Source organism: Anabrus simplex, chromosome 1 (genome assembly GCF_040414725.1).
Source record: "Anabrus simplex isolate iqAnaSimp1 chromosome 1, ASM4041472v1, whole genome shotgun sequence".
NCBI classification, from domain to species: Eukaryota; Metazoa; Arthropoda; class Insecta; order Orthoptera; family Tettigoniidae; genus Anabrus; species Anabrus simplex.
The window spans coordinates 14,328,206-14,355,500 of record NC_090265.1 but is presented as its reverse complement, the minus strand read 5'-3'; the positions used below and the strand labels follow the sequence as shown (position 1 = coordinate 14,355,500).

The 27,295-nt window shown below is 40.1% G+C and overlaps 1 protein-coding gene across 5 annotated transcripts in view; it reads left to right on the top strand.

Moving 5' to 3' along the window:
• Nucleotides 1-27,295, top strand: part of LOC136859225 (zinc finger protein 28) — a 115,450-nt gene that overhangs the window by 18,002 nt on the left and 70,153 nt on the right. Inside the window, exon 1 of one of the 5 annotated variants that reach the window (XM_067138685.2) lies at nt 13,958-14,162. The exons of the other annotated variants lie outside the window; for them this stretch is intronic. The gene's annotated coding sequence lies outside the window, so the exon portion shown is untranslated. Of the gene's footprint in view, nt 1-13,957; nt 14,163-27,295 lie in introns of those variants that run through there. 5 annotated transcript variants of the gene reach the window in all.

Sequence of the window (27,295 nt, the reverse complement as noted above, 5' to 3'; positions counted from 1 at the left end):
CCTCCAATTTCTTTAATAATATTCCATGTTCCACTCTATCAAAGGCTTTGGAAAGATCTATGGCTATGCAATCTAACTGACCTCCTGAATCCAATTGATCTGATATGTCCTGCTGAAATCCTACCAGTTGTGCCTCACAAGAAAATTTCTTTCTAAATCCATACTGGCTCCTCATGAACCAATTTTTATCATCACATATCCCTCTGATGTACTTCGATATTAAACTCTCCAGTATTTTACAAACTATACTGGTCAGGCTGATTAGTCTGTAGTTCTCTGGTTTCTTTTTAGCACCCTTTCCTTTATAAATTGGTATTATTATAGATTCCTTCCATTCCTTTGGTATTGCACTATTATTTATGACATAGTCAAAGAGAAATTTTAAATAAGGCACTATGTACCACCCCATTGTCTTTAATACCTCCCCAGTAATTTGATCACTTCCTGCTGCTTTTCCTTCCTGAAGCAGTTGGATTTCTCTGAAAATATCTTCATTTGTGAATGAGAAGCTTCTTGTTTCCCTCTGTGTCTCTCCCTCTCTGTCTTCTGTTTTGGTTTCCAACTCCTGACAGTCAACTACTGAATCTCTGAATTCCCTACTAAATAGGTTTGCTTTCTCAGTATCTGTTAAATAGTGTTCACCCCCTTCTCCCACCATTGTAGGAATTTGGATTCCGTTCCCTTTTTGATTCCTGATATATGAATACAGCTTTTTCCATTTCCCTTTGTGGTCATTACCCTCTTGAAGTATGCCATTCATATAATTCTCTTTTGCTTCCTTTTTCACTCTATATAGTTCCCTCATTAGCTGTTTTCTTGTTTCTCTACTCTCCGTACCCTCTTTGATTTTCCTGTTTACTATTCTACACTTTCCTTTTAATTTTCTTATTTCCCTTGTATAATAAACAGGGTCTGAGGTCATTTTACCCTTCATAACAGGAACGAATCTCTTCTCTCCTTCCCAAATGATTCCTTTAAATTTAGCCCAAAGTGTATCCATGTTACTTCCTTCACTTATCCAACAACTGAATTGTGATTTAAGGTAAGTCCCAAATTCATCAACTTTAGTTTTTCTGTACAATTTATTGTCTTGTGTAACCCTCTTTTTAAGCCTTTTTGGTACAAGTCCTACATCCATTATTATAGCCTTATGGTCTCCTATTCCTTCAATTACCTCAGTTTTATCTACAATTTCCCATGGTTTAACCAAGAATACATCTAGTAAGTTATTGAGACGAGTCGGTTCTTGTACTACTTGTGTAAATCCTCCCTCCCAAATTAACTTATTTGCCAGTTTCTGTTCATGGGCTTCACTTGCACCTCCAATCCATTCAACTTCAGGCAAATTTAGATCTCCCCCAATTGTTACCATATCATTATTATTGTGTTTATGAGTATAATCTATTATTTTCTCAAATATTTCCACGTCTCTTTCCTCTCTTCCAGACCTGTGTGTTCCTATAATTCCCACCTCCTTCATATTATCACAAACTAATTTCATCCGTTTCATCAGTAAAACATTCATGTGAACAATAAGTTTCCTTCACCAGGATAAACACCTCCCCCCCCTCCCTTTTTATCTCCTCTGTCTCTATGATGGACTGTGTACCCTTCTGGAAAGACTTCTCTATTACCCACCCCTTCTCTCAACCACGATTCCACTCCTATCACCACATCAGTCTCATAAGATTCCATCAATGTACCGAATTTTAATTGTTTATTTACTACACTTTGACAGTTTACCAAGAGCAATCTCAGGCCCCCTTCCTCCCTAAAACTTGACTGTTGCAATTGGGTAACTTGAAATTCCTTACTTTCCTGAGTTTGTTTCATTTTCTAGTTGACTGAGCCAGCTTGAAGTACAGCTGGCTCTACTAGTTTTCCTGGTCAGTATTATAACTCAAGGGAGTTGCCTGTTTTACTGTACATATCTTAAGATTAATAAAATCTAGAAATATATATCTATCTTTCGTTTACCTGAATTGTTTAGATGGAGGCCATGTTTTGTATAACAGTATCTCTCAAAACTGCTGCATTCAATAACCCGAGTATTCCGAAAGTGTGTACAAATTTTAACAATATCTGTATTTGTTAACTCTGCGGTGATTTATTGCACGCAGAGGAAGACCAAGTGAGATTTACTCTGACAATGCAACTTGTTTTCGAGGTGCTGAGAATACTTTTGCAGCTCTTGATTGGGATAGAATAAAGTTGTACTGTTCAGTTGAAAGGATTCAGTGGAAATTCAATCCACTGACTGCCTCACTGTGGGGAGGATTCTATGAGAGGATGGTTGAAAATATTAAGCAGGTTGTTCGATGAATCTTGGGGAGGCCATCATTGAACCGGGATAAGTTGTATACCATTCTCTGTGAATGTGAAAGAATTGTCAATTCCAGACAAATCACTGTTTCTTCGTAAACCAATCAAGATCCTGTTGCCTTGACACCGAAGAAGATCCTCAAAGATATTTGCAATAGTGGAACCGGAGATATTGACGAAATTGAAAAGAACTATTTGGAGCATCGTTTACATTATTGACACAAACTCAGGGAACAGCTGAGGGCTCGGTTCCGTTCTGAATACTTAGGCTCACCGAAGTTGATTCATCGCAAGAAGACTCGTCTGCCCTCAGTAGAAGAAATCGTGTTAATTGCTTCCGATGATACCAAAAGAATCTTCTGGCCACTTGCACGAGTAGAAAATATAATTCAGGGACGTGATGGTAATATACAAGATATTCAGTTAAGAACTGAAAATGGAACAATGACTCGCCCGCTACAACATGTGTTTCTTTGGAGATCGAAGGCCAGTCTAACAAGGATAGTGAAGAGGTGTTGGACCCTGTTGCGGCTTCTATTTCGGATTCTCATGATCATACTGAGTCATCCAATGTCGTTCAGAGACTGCCAGGTTTTAGTATTGACCGTAAAGTTACTCGATCTGGAAGACTGGTGAAAGCGCCGCATCATTTAGAATTGTAGACAAGGAAGATACCTTAGGATGCTAAAAGGGTTTATTGTGTCACCTATTCAATACATATACATTTTTAAACACTTAGGAATTTAATATTAATTCCATTTGAGACATGTTTTGCCAATCAGGTACCTGATTAGTAATTAAATTGTAAACATTAAGATACATTACATGGGAAAATTAAGCAACCAAGAAAAACTTGTTCACTGGTGATACAGTTAAACAATATAAGTTTATAGACATAGTAGTCGGCACCAATGCGTAAAATCACTGGGTATTTTAGCAGAGTCCAACAGTGGTGTTCCGAAGTATAATTGACGCACTCATTAGAAAATCATAGGAATTTATAAACTTTATACAAATATTTACATTGAAACAATCAGGGGAGAAAGGATATAAAGTATCTGGCGTCAATGCTCGTAACATTAATTACTGCCGTTGGTTGAACGATTACAGGTTGACAGGGTAACTATACAGTACATTTACAATATCCAATTGAACAGTTGAGAAATTACAGCTTATATACATATTCACAAGAGAGCAGCTTGATGAGAAAGGATATAAAGATGTCTAGCATCAAGTGCGTCCTGTTGTTTTAGTCGTTGGATGATGATTGCAGCATTAACACATCAGTAATATGCAGAGTGGTCCAGCCTTAGTTTATAATCACAGGGGGCAGAGAAAAATATTCCATAGTTTTATATTTTATTTTTAGAATGTCAAATGAGGTTCTATAGGCGTAGTCAAACTGAAAGTTGTCTGGTTGAAGTCCCGGGTTCAGTACGGTGAATTTGGTAGGTGTGGATGGAGACATTGGGTGTCACTGAGTACACGGTTCATTTGAATGGCAACAATGACGGCACTTATTTGTTGATAATTGTATTTATTGGGAATATGTTGCGGGTTAGAATCTTTCGCTTTTTAGTTTAGTTAACTTTGTGTAGCTTTGAATATTATGTGAAAACACCAGTGTGAGATGCTAGTGAGACTTTAAATTGATATTATTCCGTGAATGAAAACATGAAGGACCTCGGGACGGACTTACTGTTTTGTGCTGCTGGCCTGGTAAAATAGAATGGAGTTGCTTATGGTATAAACCGCAGTGGAGAGATTAGAATGTATTACTACAGAGTCAGAGCGTCGTAGCTGGGACGAGGCATCTTCTTTTTCTGTCTGTGGAGAGGAGCCGTAGTGGCGAGCCATGTTCATGCTGGTGTGCACTGCATTCTGGCGTGTTGTTAAAAGTTGTGTTGTATGAAGTGGAAGTTATCTGTAATCGAGATGTTCATATTATTAATTGGTGTGTAAAGAAAAGATCATGGTAAGTAATGAAGAGTAAATGTTGTGTTACATACCTGATGTGTCACTGAGAAGCTATTTGTTTGTGAGTGTTGGTTGAATATGAAGGAGGCTCAGTCGGTAATACGCACATGTGTTTGGCGTTCGGTGGCGGGGGTGGGTGGCTTTGAGAGGGAGGAGCATGAGCGGAGTTCATGCGCAGAGGAGAACTGATGGAATGGAGGGAGGTAGAGTGGAGGGGTGAGCTTGTAACGTGTTGGGAGTGTTGGTTGAAAAAGAGAGAGGGGGGGGATGTATGGACTCGAAAATTATGTGGATAGTGTTAATGTCTTTTTACTAATGCGGTTGAAATGTTATTTGCTTGTGTTGGGTGTTGTTGTGTTTTTGGTGGTCAAGTGGTTTTTATTTCTCATATTGTGTCGATGGGGTCGTAGTGGAGGGGGAAGTGCTTGGATGGGAAGAGGTGGGCTTGCTGTCATTGCGTGTAGGGGAATTGGTGGGAATGGAGTAGGTAGGGGGGAGGGTGTGACTGTCAACGTGCTGGGTGAGTTAGCTGATGTGGTATTAAAGAGTTTAGAAAAGTTGTTGCCTTGAAAATTCATTTTTTGTAGTAAGGTGGGAATTTGGTCATAAAGGGTTTTTTTATATCTATTATCTCATTGAGTTTTTTGTCTTTATTAATTATATAAGGAGCACTCGAATGAGTATTAAGTTTGTTGTCCCAATTTTCATTGTGCTGTATTCTGTTAGAGTCTTTATTCTGTTCTTGCACTTTAGCAGATGGTAGCGGTCGCACTTTTCCTTACACAGTGTACAAACACAGTCATCTGTTGGATTGTGGAATTTTGTCTTTGCGCATATTTTGTGGTGGAAGCCATGTATTGCATATCTTGTTATGACATGTCTTTGCTCTTGAAGTTGCTTGGTCCAGTTTCGATCGATCATGGCGTCATTTCCGTAGAATTCGGGGTCTATTTCCGCGCGTTTCTTGAGAAGTTTTTTCTGAAGCTCTTGGAATGGGCCGGTAGATGGCAGTGGTAGATTGAGTCGTAGATCCTCAATGAAGTAAGTTTCCCGTGCCAGTACATAAACAAGTCTGGAGGGTGCCAGTTTGCCTACTCCTAGGGCCTTCTTCAGGAACCTTGCTTTGACCCTTTCTATCCTCTCCAAGTCACCGATTGTCAGGCTATCCCATATTATTTCGATTCCGTACGAGACAATTGGGGTTATTGCGGTCTTGACTAGAGTCATCGCTGTGTTAAGGGATAGCATAGAAATATTCTTGATATTGTGGATGGCTCTGATTGCTGCTGTCGTTCTGTCTATGACGTGGCTGTTGAAGGATGCCATGCTCGTTTGGAACGTGATGCCCACGTATTTGAATTTCTTGACTATTTCTAGTGGTTTATTATTTAATGTTATAGCGTCGTCCTTGGCCACCTTGCCACCTTTTCTGAAGACCATCTGTACTGTCTTTTCCTGGTTAATTTCAAATTTGTTATCTGAAGCCCAAGCTTCTAACTTCATCAGTGTCGACTGTAGTTCTGCTTTTGAGCTCGATCCCAGAGCCATGTCATCAGCGTACATTATTAGAGTAGTCTCAGGGGAGTCCGTCATTATCTGTGTGATATCTGCCGTTGCTACGTTGAATAGTAGCGGGCTTAGCGGGTCTCCTTGGGGTACCCCGTTTGTTTGAATTACTTTCCCGGATGAGGATGCTCCATCTTCAATTTTGATTAGGTTGTAGTCTAGTATGGTCTCAACGATTCTCACGAGCGTGTTGTCGCCAATCATTTGTTTTAATTTTCCTATCAGAATATCTCTGTCGATAATATCAAAAGCCTTCTTATAGTCAACAAAGACGACGTAGTACTTCCCTTTTGGATGCCTCAGTGCCTCTTCAATTTTTTCTTTCAGGCATGCTGCAGCTTGTAACGTGCTTTTTCCTTTGCGGAAGCCTAGTTGGCATTCTGGTATGAATGGGTCTATTTCGTTGTTCAGGCGATTCGCTACAATAGTTGCAAATGCTTTGTATAAGTTGCTTTCTAGAGCTATACCTCTATATGAGTCGGGGTTGTCAGTTTCTCCTTTCCCTTTGTACAAAATCTTCAGCGTTGCCGTTCTCCAAACTTCCGGTATTTTGCCTAAATTTAGACATTTGTTGAATAGTTCTGTCCAAAGCTGTAGTAAATGGTCTTGAGTACTTTTTAAGTGTTCTGTATATATGTTGTCCGGTCCTGCTGACTTCCCTTTTTTTCCTTTGCTGATTACCATCTGTACTTCCCCTGTGGTTAGTCTAATTTCGTGTTCTGGATCGATAGGGTGGTTTGCGGTGTCACCTTTTGCTCTGCTGTCCCTGTTTAGAAGCACTGAGAAGTGTTTTTCCCATGTTTCCATTGGTATTTCCCTCGCTCTACACTCTTGCTTTTTCTTGAGGGCCCGAAATGGGTCTGTTTCTGCTTCGACTGCAATCTTCTTGGCTTCTGCTTCCAGGTATTTAGCTCGCTTCTCTTTTAGAAGTTTTCTGTAATTTCTTCTTTTGATGGCATATGCTTCCAAGTAATCAGCGGTCTCCATTTTTCTGGCTGAGTATAACACGCGTAAGGTGTCTTTTCGTGCTATGTAGCATTGCCTGTCAAACCACTTTTGCGCTCTCCTTTCTTTCACAGGCAAAGCAGTTTCCAGTATCAGATTTGTAGCAACTTCTACTGCTTCATCTAGGTGTCCTCGAGCTACAAGTGCTCTTGCTTTTTGTATATTCGGGTGGTTTTGCAGTTTCGTTCCATCAATATTTCTTGAAATTGTGATGCCTTTATCATCGGGGATTAGTGTTTTCCGTGACTCTTTGTGTTCAATTTCTGTGCAGATGGGTATATGTTTTCTGATTGGCGTTGACCCTGAGGACCATAGACCTTCCTGTTTCCTTATCATAAATTTTTCACCTCGGTAGAATAAAAGATCAATTGCACTAGAGCCATTTGGTGCAAAGTATGTTTTAAGGTCTTTTCTGTTTATCATTGTGTAACCTTCATCCCTCAGGATTTGAATAACTAACTCCGATTTTGCGTTCGGCTTGTCTATCCTGCAGTTGAGGTCACCCGCGATTATCACTTCTTCCACAGTATTTACTTTCCCTATTGCATTAAGTACTGATTCTACTACATCTTCTATTGAATTATCTGGTGCGATATATATTCCTATTAATGTTAGGTCAGTGGTCTTAACTATGATTGTATTTTCACTTCTCTGGATTTCATGTACTCTTCCAACAGTTGGTTTGAGGAAGCATGAGACTCCTCCAGCCGGTCGACCTCCTGTTGGCGTTGCAAATGTGTGATATCCATAGAATTTTGGTAGGTCTGTTGGTTCTAAAAGAAAAGTTTCCGTAGCTATGATGACATCGAAATGTTCCATTGTCTTTGGGGGTATTAATGGTAAGGCGTTTTTTAGTCCTTCGATGTTCCAGAGAAGAATCTTGATTGTTTTATTATTCGAGGGACACTCCAATGTTGCGTCTTTGGCCTCGAAAAGAAAATCTTCTAATTACAATACCTTTAGGCCAGAAATCTAGTTTTTCTGTTGTTTGTAGAAACTCAAAAGGAATTCCCAATTTGCAGGCTTTCATGGGCCCAACTGTATTAAGCATTTCACAGGCTTTTATCTCTGTAATGCCATTTCTTAATAAATAGTTTTTGATGTTATCTTTTGTGGTTCCTTCTTTTATCTTTCCCACATATAGCCATGCTGTTTTGGCTGCCGGTTGTAGTTCTTCGTTGCTTTGTTTCGTCCCGATGATGGTCCTACGATGCTGTTTCGATTTCTTCACCACTGTGTTCCAGGGTGTTTTTTCATCGGGTCCTGCGTCTTCGGTCAGTGTTGGTAGGGTGGATTCATTAAGATCACTCGTTTTCTCCTTGTCTCCGAAGTCAGTATACTCTAACTTGCAAGGAAGACACTTTGTCACTATGTTTAGTAATTTTCATTTCAGGAAATTAGGTGGGACGATATGGGAGCGCCAGCGTGTATCATATAACTTTAATTGTACTCCAGGGATCTCTTTGGGAGGAGCAAGTGTTTTTTGTTCTGTTTGTAATCTTCTTTGTATAAAAAACCTGCATTTTAGAAGATCTGTTCATATAGATTAAATAAAAAAGGAAAAAAGCGGATATCTGGTAACTGGTTAATCTTAGGATATATGACACCTCCTACTTCCGTACTTCTCAGCAAGAGTTTCCTGTACCTCATTTTCCCTCTGTTGTTCTACATGCAGCGACTCGTACTGAATTCCCACAGACACCTGTCCTGAATCCTCGTCCTGAATAGAGCCCTTAGCAAATTGTTTGATATGTTAGCAATTTCTTTGAAAACATCGTAAACAAATAATAGTGAATCTGACATGTGGGCAACAGCTCTAAATGCAATTCAGTTATGGTTTGTTGATTTTGAGCAACAGATTGAATAAGTGGCTATATTTCTCGAAAGCAGAACTCAGAGAATTAGCCACTCAAGCTGGTTCGACGTGTATGGAGCCAGGAGCGGTTTGACATATACCTGTATGGACTAGACTAGCGATGTTTTAGATGTACATCTGCGTGCTGTCTTGATTGTGAACGTGAACTTTCAGCACGGATCACAGCACAGGGTATCATTTTATGCAGGGTAGCATCTTTTACCGTAACGTGGCATTGTGTTGGCGTAAAAGGAATTTGTTTCATCAACGTCAGCCGTTGTAAACAACATGGCAGCATCCTCGTATGGTCTGTATTTATCTAATGCAGCTCTCAAATGCACATTAGGTGAATGTTGTGATGAGAATAATTCGAGTGGTAATGAAAGTGTTAGTGATGATGATATTACGTATGATGTACATAATGATAGTAATATAATGAATTCTCACCTGAGTGGTCATGGACATTCCAACAAAAATGTAATTAGGCATTTCCTTACTTTTTGTATATAGATATAACATCTGCATGATATGAACTGTGTATCCATTTATTTTGAACAAAATCAGACAAATCGTTTAGAAGTTATAGCAATGTTTGTGACGGCATGTAAAATTGTGATATTTTTCTAAATTTTATAACTGCTGTAGGGTAAAACTTGGGTAACTTTTAATACCAGTTTGAAGGGTTTGAGTAGGTGAAGTATTGTCCAATACTGTAGTGACTAGACGAGTGTTCGTTAACACCTTCCCTCCCATAGAGGAGTAAAGTCATTTAGCGCACATTCAGTGTAGCGAACTCCCATATCCATGTATTTTTGGAGACCAGGAGACTTCTACCTAAAGTTTGTTCTTCTCCTTTAGATGACTTCAGTGTCCTCTTTCCTCAACACTATACAACCTTCTCTTTGTGTTTACAAGCTTCTCTAACTCACTGAAATTGCAAGTGATAGTGGTTGCGTAATAGACAAAACTTCAAACGAGTAAAGTTTATAGTACTAAGTGTGATTCTGGAAGAAGAAATATGTGATACAATCACGATAGGTAATGATGTGTGAAAGTGAATGTGATTCATACGTTAGAAGGGTGAATAGCAACAATGACCGAGTTTCCTTTCTATCGTCCATCGGCTCCAATATTTTATATAAATAAAAACAATGAGGAAAACAATGTTATGCTTTTAAATTTTTTTTCAATAATACTGTAATTTCTTAGATATACACTAATCAATCAATCAATCAATCAATCGATCAATCAATATCAATTAATCAATCAATCAATACTGATCTGCATTTAGGGCAGTCGCCCAGGTGGCAGATTCCCTATCTGTTGCTTTCCTAACCTTTTCCTAAATGATTTCAAAGAAATTGGAAATTTATTGAACATCTCCCTTGGTAAGTTATTCCAATCCCTAACTCCCCTTCCTATAAATTAATATTTGCCCCAGTTTGTCCTCTTGAATTCCAACTTTATCTTCATATTGTGATCTTTCCTACTTTTATAAACGCCATTCAAACTTATTCGTCTACTAATGTCATTCCACGCCATCTCTCCGCTGACAGCTCAGAACATACCACTTAGTCGAGCAGCTCTTCTTCTTTCTCTCAGTTGTTCCCAACCCAAACATTGCAACATTTTTATAACGCTACTCTTTTGTCGGAAATCACCCAGAACAAATCGAGCTGCTTTTCTTTGAATTTTTTCCAATTCTTGAATCAGGTAATCCTGGTGAGGGTCCCATACACTGGAACCATACTCTAGTTGGGGTCTTACCAGAGACTTATATGCCCTCTCCTTTACATCCTTACTACAACCCCTAAACACCCTCATAACCATGTGCAGAGATCTGTACCCTTTATTTACAATCCCATTTATGTGATTACCCCGATGAAGATCTTTCCTTATATTAACACCTAGATACTTATAATGATCCCCAAAAGGAACTTTCACCCCATCAATGCAGTAATTAAAACTGAGAGGACTTTTCCTATTTGTGAAACTCACAACCTGACTTTTAACGCCGTTTATCAACATACCATTGCCTGCTGTCCATCTCACAATTCGAGGTCACGTTGCAGTTGCTCACAATCTTGTATCTTATTTATCACACTATAGAGAATAACATCATCCGCAAAAAGCCTTACCTCCGATTCCACCCCTTTACTCATATCATTTATATATATATATAAGAAAACATAAAGGTCCGATAATAGTGCCTTGAAAAATTCCCCTCTTAATTATTACAGAGTCAGATAAACCTTCACCTACCCTAAATCTCTGAGATCTATTTTCTAGAAATATAGCAACCCATTCAGTCACTCTTTTGTCTAGTCCAATTGCACTCATTTTTGCCAGTAGTCTCCCATGATCCACCCTATCAAATGCTTTAGACATGTCAATCGCGATACAGTCCATTTGACCTCCAGAATCCAAGATATCTGCTATATCTTGCTGGAATCCTACAAGTTGAGCTTCAGTGGAATAACCTTTCCTAAAACCGAATTGCCTTCTATCGAACCAGTTATTAATTTCGCAAACATGTCTAATATAATCAGAAAGAATGCCTTCCCAAAGCTTACATACAATGCATGTCAAACTTACTGGCCTGTAATTTTCAGCTTTATGTCTATCACCCTTTCCTTTATACACAGGGGCTACTATAGCAACTCTCCATTCATCTGGTATAGCTCCTCCGACCGAACAGTAATCAGATAAGTACTTCAGATATGGTACTATATCCCAACCCATTGTCTTTAGTATATCCCTGGAAATCTGATCAATTCCAGCCGCTTTTCTAGTTTTCAACTTTTGTATCTTATTGTAAATGTAGAACTCAGCAGATAAGTATGTGGCTTTTTAAAAACGGCTTAGTTCTAGCAGTAGCAAGCTGCTCAGGCAGCTGGTGGTGTCTCTTTTGTCTAGTCCATTTGCACTCGTTTTTGCCAGTAGTCTCCCACGATCTACCCTATCAAATGCTTGAGACAGTATTTAGTAGTCTGAGACTCCCCCTATATCCTTTCCGAACTGGCGTTTGCGTTGCCATCTGGAAATTATGTGTCAATCGGCTTTTGGCCAATATACTTTTCGGTTACGGTATGCCATGCGCTGCTGTTCTGAGTATTGCATCTGTGCTTACTGCGCGTGCGCGAGTTGGTGAGGCTAGTCTAGTGCTGACTGCGAGCCACTACTTCGGAGAGAGTTGGCGTTCTGCAGCCGCCATGGATGGACGTGAAAGTGTGTGTTCCGCTATGCGGCGGAAGGTCGTTCTAAAACCACTGTGATTTCTTCATTAAGAGGGATATTCCCTTATTGGATTAGTTGCTGGCCTCCTACTGTTTTATTGGACTATGTTTTTGCTACGATAATTCTCCAGGATCCTTGGTGAACAAGCTTAGTTCCCGGCCTCGTGGTGGCCTCTCTTCAATAACAATGGCCAGGTTTGAGCTTCCCAATTTTTCTGGACTCAAAGGTATGTAACTGTTTTGGATTAAGGTAATTCGCCGTGAAGAAGAAGATTAATGTGTTTTGGGGCACTTCAAGATAACAGTAATAACTTAATAATAATTTGGATTAAGACTTCCTCTTCGAAATTTGTGCTGGATATCGTGTGCGTCTGTGAACCATAGGAAATGGTTTCGGCAATTAATCATTTTAGAATGCAGTTCGCACGGTGATAGAAATTAGTATGTTTATTTTAAAATTAAGTAAAAGTTTTTTTTGCACTTTGATTGTACCTTATGGTGTGAACCAAGGCGCGGTTTCCAAGGTAGTGGGGTTAGCTTTCCTTCGGGTTCCTGTTGCCTTCTGGGATTTATTTCTCCTTGCTTTGTATAATTTTGTTGTTTCTGGGATTTCTGTGAATTTTTATTTTAAATCCGTTTGTTTTCCTTCTTATTTGTAGACTGTGCTTCGCTTTTCCCGTTACTATGGCAACGTGTGTTTGGATCATTGTTGTGTGGGTTTTTTTGTTTTAATGGGGATTGTTGTTGGTTCCGGTTCGTGTGTGCTTCTTGGATGAAATATTTTTGTTGCCTGGTATCGTTGGCATTTCTTTCATATAAAGTTATTAATTTCGGCCAACCTCTTTGTGGTTTCGCCTCTTACTCTGTCCGGGCGAAATGTGTAGCTTCTACCATTACTTTCGTGTGACCTTGGAAATTCCCCTTGGTAGAAATTGAAATGAATTGTGGTAAAGTTAAAAGGCAACCGGCCTAAAGGTCATGGAACTACTGATTGTTTACTAAGTATGGTATTTGTTTTTCTCTTTAACGCGTGATCGATCACATTTAAATCAATATATTACTTACGTTGTTTGAGGTATGGAGGTCACTGTTGTTTTTCCTTGTTGAAATTTACGGATTAGTTTTTTTATTATCTGTTAAATGAAGTCTACATTTTCTTATTTAAAGGTGCCTTGTTGGCTATTTATTAACAAAACATATTAAGTTCTTGCAAGTTAATCCAATTACTGTTAAACGAGTATTTACATTCTTTTTAACACCTGGTTCAATTTATTATCTGACTTTAATCTTCTCCTTTAATGATGAACCTAGGTTTCCTCCAGATATTATCTTTTTGAATTGTTACCTCTCATTTTAATTGCTATTAAAGTTTTCTTTCATATCACTAGAGAGTTGGTTTTCATTTACCACATTTGGTGCAGCGCTGCAACTATTTCTTTTGGTTTGGGTGTTCACGGGCCTTAAGCCGCTTTTCCTCTACGTTTCGGGTAAGTGTCTCTATTTCTCCCTTTGGGTAATTTTAGTATCATGTTGTTGGCTGGTGTTGTTTTTATCCTTTAATTTTTTGATGTACGGTGACTTGTTGTTTTACTTTTGCCCCTTGTTCTCTCTTGTGTTCGCTTTATCTACCCATTGGGGACGGACACAATAGCAACCTTCTCACCAGGCTGTGCCTCCCTCTCTTTCTCTCTCTCTCTCTCCTTTTTTTTTACCTCCGCTGGTGGGTAAGGTTATTAACCTCATAACCACCAGGATGTAACCGGGGTCCTAGAGGGTGGTGCCGGTTAGAGTGGTAGCAGAATTGTAGTTGTTGTTGTTGTTGTTGCTCTGCTGCCTAATCTTAGTTGTTTCTGCCTTGTGCAGCCTAATTTCCCTCCCCTTCTACCCTTGGTTGGTGCAGTGCTGTAGTGAATGTTGGTGGATGGAAATCAAAGACTAAGAAACTAAAAGTGTTATTGTCAATAACTATTGTGAAAGGCAGTGCAAGGATCTTGTGTAATTTTTTAAATAATTTTGTTCCATGTTTGCTACCATGGCGCGTGCCGTTACGAACCCCTCCTTCCTACGTCGTGCCGAGTTGGAGTACGAGTTGTCCATTCGTGGCCTTGAACCTGCCCGTACTGTTGCTGAATGTGCTGCCTTGCTATCAGCCAACTCCCAGGTCCCCGTTAACTTACTTATTATTGACAGGAGTCGAGTGGGTGAGTACCTTGATTTAATCTGTGAGAATCTTAACGAAATTAACATTATTCGCGAAGAATTTATTGAATTGCCTCCGTCCAAAGCCCAAGTAAACCGGCTGAGGGCCAGAGCTAACCACTATCGGGCCGAATTCAGGACATATTGTCCATTAAGCCTGATTCTGTTTTTGTGTCAGGTTGTGCTAGATTGTTAACGGTGGTTTCTGGTATCACCCCTGATTTAGATTTGCTATTAATTAACAGAGATATGGAGAATTGTACTATTTCTACTGGTCTTAACCCTATTGTACCTACCCTGAGTGTCCCTTCCCACCATATTTTGTCCTCATCCCATGCCCAAGGTCCGTGTTGTGTGACAGCTCCTTTACTGGAAAGCTTAGTCTCTAAGCTAAATTCGGCGTCATCGCCTAACTGTTTAAAGGAAGTTTTTCGCGGAGTAAAGAGTTTTTCTGTAAATTCTATCGAGGAGAGTATCAGATTTCTACGGTTTCTTGTGAAGTTGACTGAAACTGGTAATGTGTACTCAGTCGATGATTTGGGGATTTTCCGTGCCCTCTTCCCTCATTGTGAAGGAATCCTAAAGAGGGAAATTTCTGAAGCTATCTCTAAAAATTTATCAATTAGCATCTTTCATGAACTGGTCCTTTCCTAATTTATTCCATCACTTGCTCTTCAAAGTCTTGTGCCCCAACACTGCTTCCGAACCCAGTTCCTGCATGAGAACCTACTAAGTTATGTGCTAGATCAGCGATTCTTTTGCAAGGTTTTTAGAATTTCAGTCCCAGAAAGTGAAATGGTCTCTAGAATTTTAAAGGAATATCTCCTGCTTATTGCTCCTATCTTTCCTTAACCCGTTGCCCTACTACCTTTCAAGAATTGGAAGAGGCCTGTTCCTTTGCTGAAGATGTCAAACATGGGGATGCCTCTAGACCTGTGAATTTTCCTCCCCCTACTACTCCCAATTATCCCGTCCTTCCGTCAACACCTAAAGTAGTGAATACCCGTAAATGTTACAACTGTGGGTCCCGAAATCTTCTAAGGAATTCCTGTACTGACGTTACACGTGGTCCAAGCGCTTGTTATTCCTGTGGCTCTAGGCAGCATGTTAAAAAAATTGCCCCTTGGTAGGCAGAAATGGTACTCAATGACTAGAAAGCAAAAGGGCAAGTTCTGCCCATACTAAGATCTGTGTGTCCCCCCATGTGCAATAGTATTTCTGCTCATGTCCCCTCCTCTGGTACTTGCACATTTGTCGAGGTCAATAATGAACCTGTAGATGCCCTTCTCGATACTGGAAGCGTAGTATGTTTGATGAATTACGCCTGGTATCGTCAAAAGAAATCCTCGTGTAAACTTCCGGAAATAATACCCACTAATCTAAGATGCGTTTCGGCTAATTGTCAGTTTTTAAATATTTTGGGTACTGTGAAGGTCAAGTTGAGGATTGGGAATTTCACTTGGAAGATCAAGTGCTTGGTGACATCTAATTTATCATGTAACATTATTCTGGGTACCAATTTTCTATCTTGGGCCGGTGTTGTTTTGGATCCTCAGTGTCGAAATTTCTTTTTTAAATTTTCCCCTGATTTGAAATTTGAATTGATTAACGTTCCGTTGAAAATGCCTAATGTTTTGTGTGTGGGTTACCCTGAGTCAGATGAGCCTAGTGACATTGATCGGCTTGACCTGAATCATTTAGGAGATGCCGAAGCACGTCATGTTCGTGATCTTTGCAAGGAATTTCCCGATGTGTTCACTAGCAAGTTAGGCTTGACCGACGTACTCGAGTATGATATCGAGTTGTCTGACCCGCAGCCTGTTCGATCCCCTCCTTACTGCCTTTCCCCACCCCGTGTGTTGGAACTAAAGAAAATTGTTGAGCAAATGGAGAGAGACGGAGTGATCAGACCTTCCACTTCTCCGTACGCGTCCCCTGTGTTCTTGGTACCCAAACCTTCTGGTGGTTATCGAGCTGTGATTGACTATAGGGTCCTAAATAGCAAGATTGTACTCCAGTCTATTCCTTTACCCGACCTTCATACTTGTTTTGGATGGTTCTCGGGAGCGAAATTTTTCACTGTCCTGGATTTGAACCAGGCATATTACCAAGTGCCTTTATCGAAGAGATCCATTCCCCTCACTGCCCTTATCACCGACTGGAACTTGTATGAGTTCCTCAGGCTTCCGTTCGTGCTCAGTTGTGGAGCAGCCGTGTTGTCGAGGCTGCTAAATTCCATTCTCTCGGACATTAAGTTCAACTACGTCTTTAATTACCTGGATGATTTGGTAATCTATTCGAATACCTTCGAGGAACATATGGTGCACGTCAGGGAAGTATTGCAACGGTTAAAGAAAGCCGGCCTTACAGTGAAGTTATCAAAGGTAGCTTTCGCCAGACCCAGCATGTCTTTCTTGGGACATGTAGTTTCTTCTGAAGGCGTTTCCATTGATCATTCCAGAACTCAAGCCATTAGGGATTTCCCACCTCCCAAAGATGTCAAGGGCGTTGCCCAATTCATTGGTATGGTCAATTTTTTTTAGAAAATTCATCCCTAACTTTGCTGAGGTAGCTGCCCCGTTGAACGACCTTAGGAGGAAGAATGTAAAATTTACTTGGGGTAATGCCCAGGAGGAAGCTTTCAGTTCATTGAAGGTCGCATTGACTAATGCACCTTTGTTAGCTATTCCTGATTTTGAGAAGCGTTTCATTGTCCAAACTGATGCCTCCGGGTGTGCTATTGCTGGCGTTCTGTTACAAGAACATGAAGACAGGCGTAGGCCGGTGGCTTACGTATCCAGGGTCCTCAATGATCTGGAATCTAAGTACTCCATTTATGAACTAGAGTGTCTAGCTGTGCTGTTTGCACTGGAAAAATTTCGATCATTCATTGAACACATCAACTTTGATCTAGAGACCGATAATCAGGCTCTTTCTTGGGTGTTGAACCAACCAAAAAGGACCGGTAGGATAACTAGATGGGCATTACGGATCTCATCCTTTAATTTCAATGTTCGCCACATTCGTGGTTCAGAGAACGTCATTGCCGATGGCTTGAGCAGGATGTTTGAAGGTAATCCTTGTGCGGAAGCCAACCCGTGTGTCGATGAGCTTGCTGTCAATACCGTAGGGGTTAGTGCCATCCTCACCGATTTCCCTTTGCTGTACCAAGAAATTGGAGATCATCAAAAAACTGATCCGGATCTGAAAAACATCATTGACACAATCAGTAGTGGAATTGAAGTAAAACCTTACTCCTTATCTAAGGGTGTTCTCTGTTGTAAGGTTCGCAAGGACCATAATTTCGAAATTATCATTCCAAAAGTTCTGGTACCTGTCATTTTTAAATATTACCACTGTTCTCCCCTTGGCGGTCATCTAGGAAATTTCAATACTCGTCTGAAAATTAGGCAATTCTTTGTTTGGAAGAAAATGGATAGTGATATCAGGAACATGGTCAAATCCTGTAAATCTTGCGCCATCAGCAAACCTAATTTGAATAATCGGGTGGGATTATTGTCTTCAACACAAGCTTCGCGCCCCATGGAGCGACTGTTCATCGATTTCGTAGGTCCCGTCCCCCGATCTTCCTTGGGAAACACCCACATGTTTGTATAGATGCCTTCTCCCGGTTCTGCTGGATCTTCCTCACCAGGTCCACTAATTCACGTACCTCTATCTCCTGTCTAAATTCCGTCTTCGCATCATTTGGCCCACCTAAGTTCTTAGTATCTGACAATGCTAGTTCTTTCACCAGTAACTCTTTCAAAAGGTATCTGTTTGAGTTGGGCATCTCCCATGTCACCACCACCCCATACTACCCAAATCCTTCTTATGCAGAGAGGTTGAATCGGAACTTAAAGTCTGCGTTGATAGCGTATAATCATGACAACCAGTCCAAATGGGACTCCTGTCTGCATTGGTTGGCCCATGCTTTTAATTCCGCTACTCATGAGTCTCATGGTAAGACGTCTATATCTTTAATGTTTGGCTATACCCCGTACTCCCCTATGTCTAACCTTCTATGTATTGAGGATCTTCTCCCGGACCTATCTAGGCCTAATGATGTTCAAAAGATCTGGAACGAAGCAAAAAGGAATCCAGCTGTGTCATACGAAAAGGTCAAAAGGCAGTACGATAAAGGTAGGAAACCGTCAAAATTCAATATTGGTGATCTGGTGTATGTTAAGTGCTACCCAATAAGTAAGGCCGTGAATAAGTTTTCGGCAAAACTTGCCCCTAGGTACCAAGGCCCGTGCACTGTGTTGGAGTTCTTGTCTCCGGTTTCAATTTTGGTAAGTGACCCTGTAGCAAAACGAATTAGGCGCGTTCATGTTTCTCAAATTAAACCTGGTTGATCTGGCAAAATTGTACCACATCTTCCGCTGGATGGTTGCACCTTTGGTAACTGACCTGTACCGTTAGTTGAACTTAGCGCACATACTGTGGGTTGGCGAGCGAGTCAGTTTGGTTCTTGTTGTGCCTTGGGTTGGTGACTCTAATTTAGTTCTCCTTGTATATTACTGTTTCTCGGTGTGGACCCTTGTAGTTAGAAATTGATTTTCCTTAATTGTCTTGTGATGGTGGTATTAATACCTTGGGATGGATATCCACGTTATCAAACCTTATGCTTATGTGGCGCGCTACCGAAGTTCCATTGTGGAAATCTAATGACATCTAACTTAAATTGTGCTTTGTTTGACCCTCTGTTTTCTCTAGGCGTTTAGAATGTAATTTCAAAGACTTATTTCTTCAGTGGCTCCGCATCGGATTCCTTCCGCTGAAACCTTTGATCATCTTGTGACTTAATCATCGCTGGGCTATGGTGTGTTTGGGATGGAATGTCAGGGAGTGTGTTTGGTACCTGAGTTTACCATTTTATCATCTTTTCATTGTGTGCGTGTGTCTGAAGGTGCGTGGAGTTTAGTCATGATTGGGTTGCTATTTGTGCCATTTTAATATTGTACGATTTCTGGTTATGGTGTTTTACGATCAATTGGTGTCGGAAAAGTTCCCTGCTTGCCTTCTGCATGGACCGCGTGTCTTAAAGGTGTTTCTTTTTCTGGGTACTGATGTTTGTATTCATCCATGATTGAGTGATCTGACACTCCTCCTGTGGGCACTCTTCGTGGCTGTTTTAAAAGTGGTATTCTATGCGTGAACCCTCGATATTATTTTATCTGTAACAGGTTTTTGGGCTGAATTTATCTTCCTAACCTTTTGATTTTGGGGGTCGTTTTGGGGTTATGTAGAAAATCTGGTTCCGATTTCTTTTCTGTGGGTGTTTGGTTTGTGCACTCCTGCCAGCATTGTGGTTGTATCTCCTGTATTGTAACTTGGTAATGTTGTTGTGGGTTGTTTGGATCCTTTTGAATTGTGGACCGTTAGTGACGTAGTGTAATTTTCCTTATCTACCGGTTGGCGTATGGAGTTTTCGGTGGTACTGTCGGACTTCCTTCCTGAGGATATTTCTCCTTTGTGCTTCTGTGGCATGGACCTAGTCCTTAATCTGTACAGAGTTTGCTGTTGTAATTTCTGCTTAGTATTGTGCTGAATTTGTGTAATAGTCGGTGAGCACGCGTTGAAGATGACTATCCTTTATCTGTCTATGAGTGAACCGTGTTGCTAGCTCGTCATTTATGTAATCGTGTTTGGGATTACGTTGTTTGGCTGTCAAGACACCTTGGTTGGGATGCGATTTGTCCTTTAATTTACCTCTGTGTCACGGTAGGTTTGGCTATTGGTTTTGAATCCACTACTCCGAGGAAGTAAACATTCGGGTGGGCAATACTTAGTTTTCTGTAGGCTCTGGGATTTTCGACTTGTTCTTCCTCACGCAAAATTAGGTTTGTGGTTACTATTCTGTACCGCGTTGCCCCGTGCATTTATTTCTTGTAGTCGTACTTTGATGTGGCCGTTATGGATGACTGACTGATCGTGATTTTTCCATCTGGTAACCTATAGGAGTCTCCTGATTGCCCATCGATTCTACTGTTGCCTGTCTTACCTCCCTGTAACTTGAGTGGTTTCTGCACCTCTTCTCACTGATGGTATTCTGTTGGTCTGTTCAAAATATTAGTTTTCTATGCTTGAGTCCTTCCCTGTGCTTTGTTGGTGAACAAGGATAAGTTGTCGATCCCAGTGTGGTTTGTATTTTGCTCAACCCCTCGTTCTTGATCCTTGGACCGATTGACGAGTTTGCCACTCCGTGGTTGTGTGTGTGTCACTCCAGTATCTATAAGTGTAATTTGAGAGGTCACTCATGTGCCCTCTTAGTTTAACTCCTGTTATCCTAAACCATATGTTCCAAGGACATCTATTCTTTGGAGTGGTCCCGTATCTTTATTTATATATTTATCATGGGGTGATTTGTGCTTGAGTAATATTACTGCTTTCCCTTCCGTTATTTTCATGATCTATTCGGGATATCTGTCTTAGTCCTGGTTGGTACTAAGTGTTGGTTTGTACCCTATGTTTCTATGTGTTCTTGTTAATTGTTTCTCTACGTGCCTTTGCTAAGTATCCTTCGTGGTAGAGTAACATTGTATATTTTATGTAGTTTCCCATTGATTTCTTAATTGTTGTTGAATGGACCCTTCTTTTCCTTCAGTGCTAAATCGGACCAAGTGGAAACCTCTGGGCCTCAGCTAGTTGGTTGGTAACTAGCATAATGCAAAGTTAATTGGCGGATCTATCGATCCTTGTAACTGAATACTCACCTGCTTTTAATTTCCTGGTTTGCTTTTTCTCCCTCTTCTTGCGGTTTTTGCCCCCATCCGGGTCTTCCGGTGCGTTTCATTCTCCTGTTGTCACCTTTTTGCAACACGAGATCATGCACTTTCTTAATACCAGTGGAGACTTGTAAAAGTATTATAGCATTAAAATTAATTTACCACCGTGCTTTAGGAAATAACCTGGATGCGTGGACTAATAATCATGTGGTTTTCGTTTGATTTTGGTCAGTATATCTGTGATTAGTGTAAGAATTGCCAAACCTCAAAGGTGAACTTGTTCATGTGTCAAAACCTATATCATCGTGTGATGCCTTGAACCAAAGTATATCAGGTACACCCGAAGATTTTGTGAACTCTGATCATTGTGCTCTCTATTTAGTGAAAAACATTACTCTGGTGATTTTCTGAGTGCTCGATTAACGTTTCTGAACACTGATGTTGATCGCACCCCGCCAATTATTTTGAAAAACAACGTAATGTGGAACTGTGTCTTAAACTATTAACCTGGTCATGTGGACTCCTAATTAAAACTAGTTTATCCTGGTGGTCGCTTTCAATTGGACTACTTCACCCAAATTTAGGTTATATATGACCACCACATCATCATCGAGTTATGCTTGAGATTTGTTGTCTTTCGGGGCGGGAGGACTGAGACAGTATTTAGTAGTTTGAGACTCCCCCTATATCCTTTTCGAACTGGCGTTTGCGTTGCCATCTGGAAATTCTGTGTCAATCGGCTTTTGGCCAATATACTTTTCGGTTACGGTATGCCATGCGCTGCTGTTCTGAGTATTGCGTCTGAGCTTACTGCGCGTGCGCGAGTTGGTGAGGCTAGTCTAGTGCTGACTGCGAGCCACTACTTCGGAGAGAGTTGGCGTTCTGCAGCCGCCATGGATGGACGTGAAAGTGTGTGTTCCGCTATGCGGCGGAAGGTCGTTCTAAAACCACTGTGATTTCTTCATTAAGAGGGATATTCCCTTATTGGATTAGTTGCTGGCCTCCTACTGTTTTATTGGACTATGTTTTTGCTACGATAATTCTCCAGGATCCTTGGTGAACAAACTTAGTTCCTGGCCTCGTGGTGGCCTCTCTTCAATAACAATGGCCAGGTTTGAGCTTCTCAATTTTTCTGGACTCAAAGGTATGTAACTCTTTTGAATTAAGGTAATTCGCCGTGAAGAAGAAGATTAATGTGTTTTGGGGCACTTCAAGATAACAGTAATAATAATAATAATAATAATTTGGATTAAGACTTCCTCTTCGAAATTTGTGCTGGATATCGTGTGCGTCTGTGAACCATAGGAAACGGTTTCGGCAACTAATCATTTTAGAATGCAGTTCGCACGGTGAAAGAAATTAGTATGTTTATTTTAAAATTAAGTAAAAGTTTTTTTGCACTTTGATTGTACCTTATGGTGTGAACCAAGGCGCGGTTTCCAAGGTAGCGGGGTTAGCTTTCCTTTGGGTTCCTGTTGCCTTCTGGGATTTATTTCTCCTTGCTTTGTATAATTTCGTTGTTTCTGGGATTTCTGTGAATTTTTATTTTAAATCCGTTTGTTTTCCTTCTTATTTGTAGACTGTGCTTCACTTTTCCCGTTACTATGGCAACGTGTGTTTGGGTCATTGTTGTGTGGTTTTTTTTGTTTTAATGGGGATTGTTGTTGGTTCGTGTGTGCTTCTTGGATGAAATATTTTTGTTGCCTGGTATCGTTGGCATTTCTTTCATATAAAGTTATTAATTTCAGCCAACCTCTTTGTGGTTTCGCCTCTTACTCTGTCCGGGCGAAATGTGTAGCTTCTACCATTACTTTCGTGTGACCTTGGAAATTCCCCTTGGTAGAAATTGAAATGAATTGTGGTAAAGTTAAAAGGCAACCGGCCTAAAGGTCATGGAACTACTGATTGTTTACTAAGTATGGTATTTGTTTTTCTCTTTAACGCGTGATCGATCACATTTAAATCAATATATTACTTACGTTGTTTGAGGTATGTAGGTCACTGTTGTTTTTCCTTGTTGAAATTTACGGATTAGTTTTTTTATTATCTGTTAAATGAAGTCTACATTTTCTTATTTAAAGGTGCCTTGTTGGCTATTTATTAACAAAACATATTAAGTTCTTGCAAGTTAATCCAATTACTGTTAAACGAGTATTTACATTCTTTTTAACACCTGGTTCAATTTATTATCTGACTTTAATCTTCTCCTTTAATGATGAACCTAGGTTTCCTCCAGATATTATCTTTTTGAATTGTTACCTCTCATTTTAATTGCTATTAAAGTTTTCTTTCATATCACTAAAGAGTTGGTTTTCATTTACCACATTTGGTGCAGCGCTGCAACTATTTCTTTTGGTTTGGGTGTCCACGGGCCTTAAGCCGCTTTTCCTCTACGTTTCGGGTAAGTGTCTCTATTTCTCCCTTTGGGTAATTTTAGTATCATGTTGTTGGCTGGTGTTGTTTTTATCCTTTAATTTTTTGATGTACGGTGACTTGTTGTTTTACTTTTGCCCCTTGTTCTCTCTTGTGTTCTCTTTATCTACCCATTGGGGGCGGACACAATAGCAACCTTCTCACCAGGCAGTGCCTCCCTCTCTTTCTCTCTCTCTCTCCTTTTTTTTTTACCTCCGCTGGTGGGTAAGGTTATTAACCTCATCACCACTAGGATGTAACCGGGGTCCTAGAGGGTGGTGCCAGTTAGATGCTGTACATAGGTCTCCCACCCATGACCCTTTTCCACCTGTCTTTTCCTATCCTTTGTTCTACATTTCCCTTTCCTCCTACTTCCACACTTCTCAGCATAAGTTCCCTGTTCCTCATTTTCCCTCTGTTGTTCTACCCTTAGTGACTCGTACCAATTTCTCATAGACGCCTGTCCTGAATTCTGATCCTGATTAGAGCCCTTAGCCAGCACTCCCCTTCCCCTTAAAACCTGTCTTATACAGTTCCCCCACTTTCCTTTCCATCCCTCTTTTCCACCTACTGTATCCTGTACATTGTTTGAGGAAGGCCTACTTTTCTTCCTGTTCTCTGAGGGAATCCTGATTACTTCCCTCAAACTCTCCAACTCCTCCCTCATACTCCTTAATGCCTGGCCACACCCACAGTTCCTACACTTGCACTCCTTAACCATTCTTTACAGAATAATGAAAAGAAAAGAAAAAAACTTATTCGGTGTGAAATAAAAATGAAAGGAAAGAAATCTTGTCTAGGATAGTACACAAAGATCACACAACAGTAATGTACTTAATATACTGCAATACTACTTAGTTATACAACACCCTAACAGGATGAAAACTGTTGTTAATTACTGAAAACCAAAAGGAATTGTGAACTGCAGGTAAGAGTACCCTAATTACCACAATATAATTCTAGTAAGAGAGTTACTACAGATGCTACAGATACCATACTACACAAATACTTCACAGTACGGTAATAGAATAAGCACACTCATTTCTAATAAGATACTACAATACACTACAATAATTTTAAACTACGTTCGGACATATCTTAATTACAACAGGTTATTACTAAGCACATACAGAAATGGAAATAACAATAAAAGTTTGAAATTTGCAAGAACTACTAAAGGTTACCATAAATGTTATATGCGTAGACAGATTAATATTAGTACTGTTTTATCCTAGTATGCCCTAAATGAAATGAAAACTGCCATTTGGTTAAATGCTGAAGGAGCAGGAGGGATACTGTACACAAAGATACACAGAAATATAACAGGCCTGTATCAGGCAAGATACTACATAATATACTGCCCCCATAAGACGGAAGGTCCTATCTCCGATAAACAACATTTTACAGGACAGAAGGAAAACTAATTTCTTCACCTGCATCACAGTTTTGATACTTTAAAAGGCTTTTGATGTGTAAAAGTCGTCGTTTTAATGTAACCAACTTTGCGATAATGTTAATATAATTGTTTAATATTTATTTATAGAGGGAATGGATATAGGACTTTTTATTTTAAAGTTTGGTGCTGTAATACACGGTCTCAGAAAGCTGTAACTCCCTCTACGGAAGGTGGACCTTTTTACTGTCATAATTATCATATTTACAAACCCTAAATAATAGCTTTGCATACAATAACATTTAAAAACTGTGTAATACCATGAAATACTTACATACCTACTCACTCTTCGGCGCTACAGCCCTTGTAGGGTCTTGGCCTCTCTGACGATTGTAGTCCAATTTTCACGATCTTCTGCATGCCTCCTCCATCTTCTTATTCCCATCTTTCTTAAATCCTCTTCCATACATATCATATTTCCGTTTGCATCTTCCATTTCCCCGTGTGGGTCGTTTACCATTTTCATCAGTCCGGCTATTCTTGTCTATGAGTCTCGTAACGAGTTGCTTTTCCAATATAGGGTTGTTAGCCCCATGATCAACCCCCAACCTGGAGGACCATGGTATCCCTCTTAGTCTGGCCTATCCGGCTTGGGTGGCCCTACCAGGAGCTTATGCTCCCGCCAGCATAGCTCTCAGGATCACTTAGACACGCAAGCTCCCACACTGCGACAATATGAAGATACCAGCATGGGAGAATACCATAAAATACAAAGAACAAATTCAGTAATTTTCAGTTTTCAAATTCACATAAAACTAGCTTTTATATATATGAACCTTGTTCTTGATCATTCTGTCATTAGTCAGCTCATAGTAAGTCAGGCTCTTCTGATCCTTCAATGCTCAACCAAAATCCATGGCAGTTAGTGGTATAATGGGGAAACATTTTTCAACGATTTCTTTTATCTTTGCCTTATTGAATCCTCGTATTTTGTCCATTTTTGCAGGCATAGGAAGGTTTTTGATGCATTTAGCTTGCAAGAAGTTCAACAATTTTGAACAAGATTCCTCATATTTAGTAGAATACAAAAGACTTGTAGATCCTCGTTTAGCAGTTAATTTAACAACATTTGTGAGATAAGGTATTGTTGTCACCTCGACGCCTAATTTTTTGTTTTGAGATGCAGTCTTTCTATGCGAAAGGTCCCCAACACTAAGTTCTTTGATGCCTACTTTTCCTGAGTTTGCTTGTTGAACACACTTAACATAATCCTGGAAATCATAAACCTTCCCACACTGTTTCATAGTCAGTTCAGCTTGATGACAAGAGGAGTCAGCAGCCATAAACGTATGACCTGGTTTGAAGTAAAAAATGTCAATGGTGTCTTCAGAAATCTGTGGACAATCATTTACAGAATATACCAGAAAGGTAAAAAGAGTCCAGTTTTTGTTTTGTGCTGAGCAATTGTTCGGCCATATACAGATATGCTTTACATCTCTGAAATGATTGCAAAATGCATAAAATGCATTTAAGATGTCTTCTTTTCTTCTTCCACTTATTGCCTTGTGCCACAAGACTGCGAGAGGTTTAGCCTTCTCTTTGGGAACAAAACATTCATTAAATAGTACCATTCTTCGGGTAAACATAACTTCTTTGAAGGAATCCATCCGTAGCAACATAATCATCTTCTGTAAATCAGGTGTCAGTAGGAGGCTGCTGCTTAGCGTGTTCTTTATAGAGTTCTTTTGCTTCTTCAAACTTTTCAGTGTGGCAGGCACCTCAAATTAATGCAAGTCTCACAGTCTGCTGATAATTTTTCCTAATTATGGTTGTGCCCGTTCGCACGTCCACGACAGATTACAAAATGGCGCCGACCGAAGGTATGGGCCTTGTAATCTAAACCAAGCAAGGAATAGTCACCTGTTATGATGTCTCAGAGGGCCATATACTTCATGGAATGGTCATGTATTCGAGTAAAACGGACAGTGGACGGCCTACAGTATTGTTTAAAAAAAAATAGAAAAAACGTTATTATTAAAAAAACTTCATCTTGAATTTTCGCAACATCGAGAGCGGACGCAATTACCGTCATCGGAATATTTCTTTTGGAGAAGCAAAGGATCGCGTAAAAGAAAAGAAAGAATACAACGATTGAATAAGAATAAAGTATAAGGCTTTGCCAAAATTCAAAATCAGTTGAGACGAAAACAAACGTACTGAAGTCGTTACGTAAGAAATCACGGATACGTCGAAGAGCTATGAGGAAAAATAAAAATAAATTAAATTAAAGATAAACGACGTCACAGAAGAATAGTAAAATGGCTGTATATTGCAATATTAACTTCAACTTTGAGACTGTCAAGAAGATGATCAAGATGGTGTGCTAAATTCGCATGATGGACCGACCTGGGAACAATTCATCTTACCATACGACCAGGAAATGATGAGCAAAGCGACGGGTAACCATCCGACTGAGCCATGACGAAGGAAGGCGACGGGAAACCAGATAGTACTACCAGAACGAAGGAGCGGATGACGTTCAGATGTCTAACCCGTGACTGAACCGAAGACCCATCTACATCCAATGGGAATGGAACAG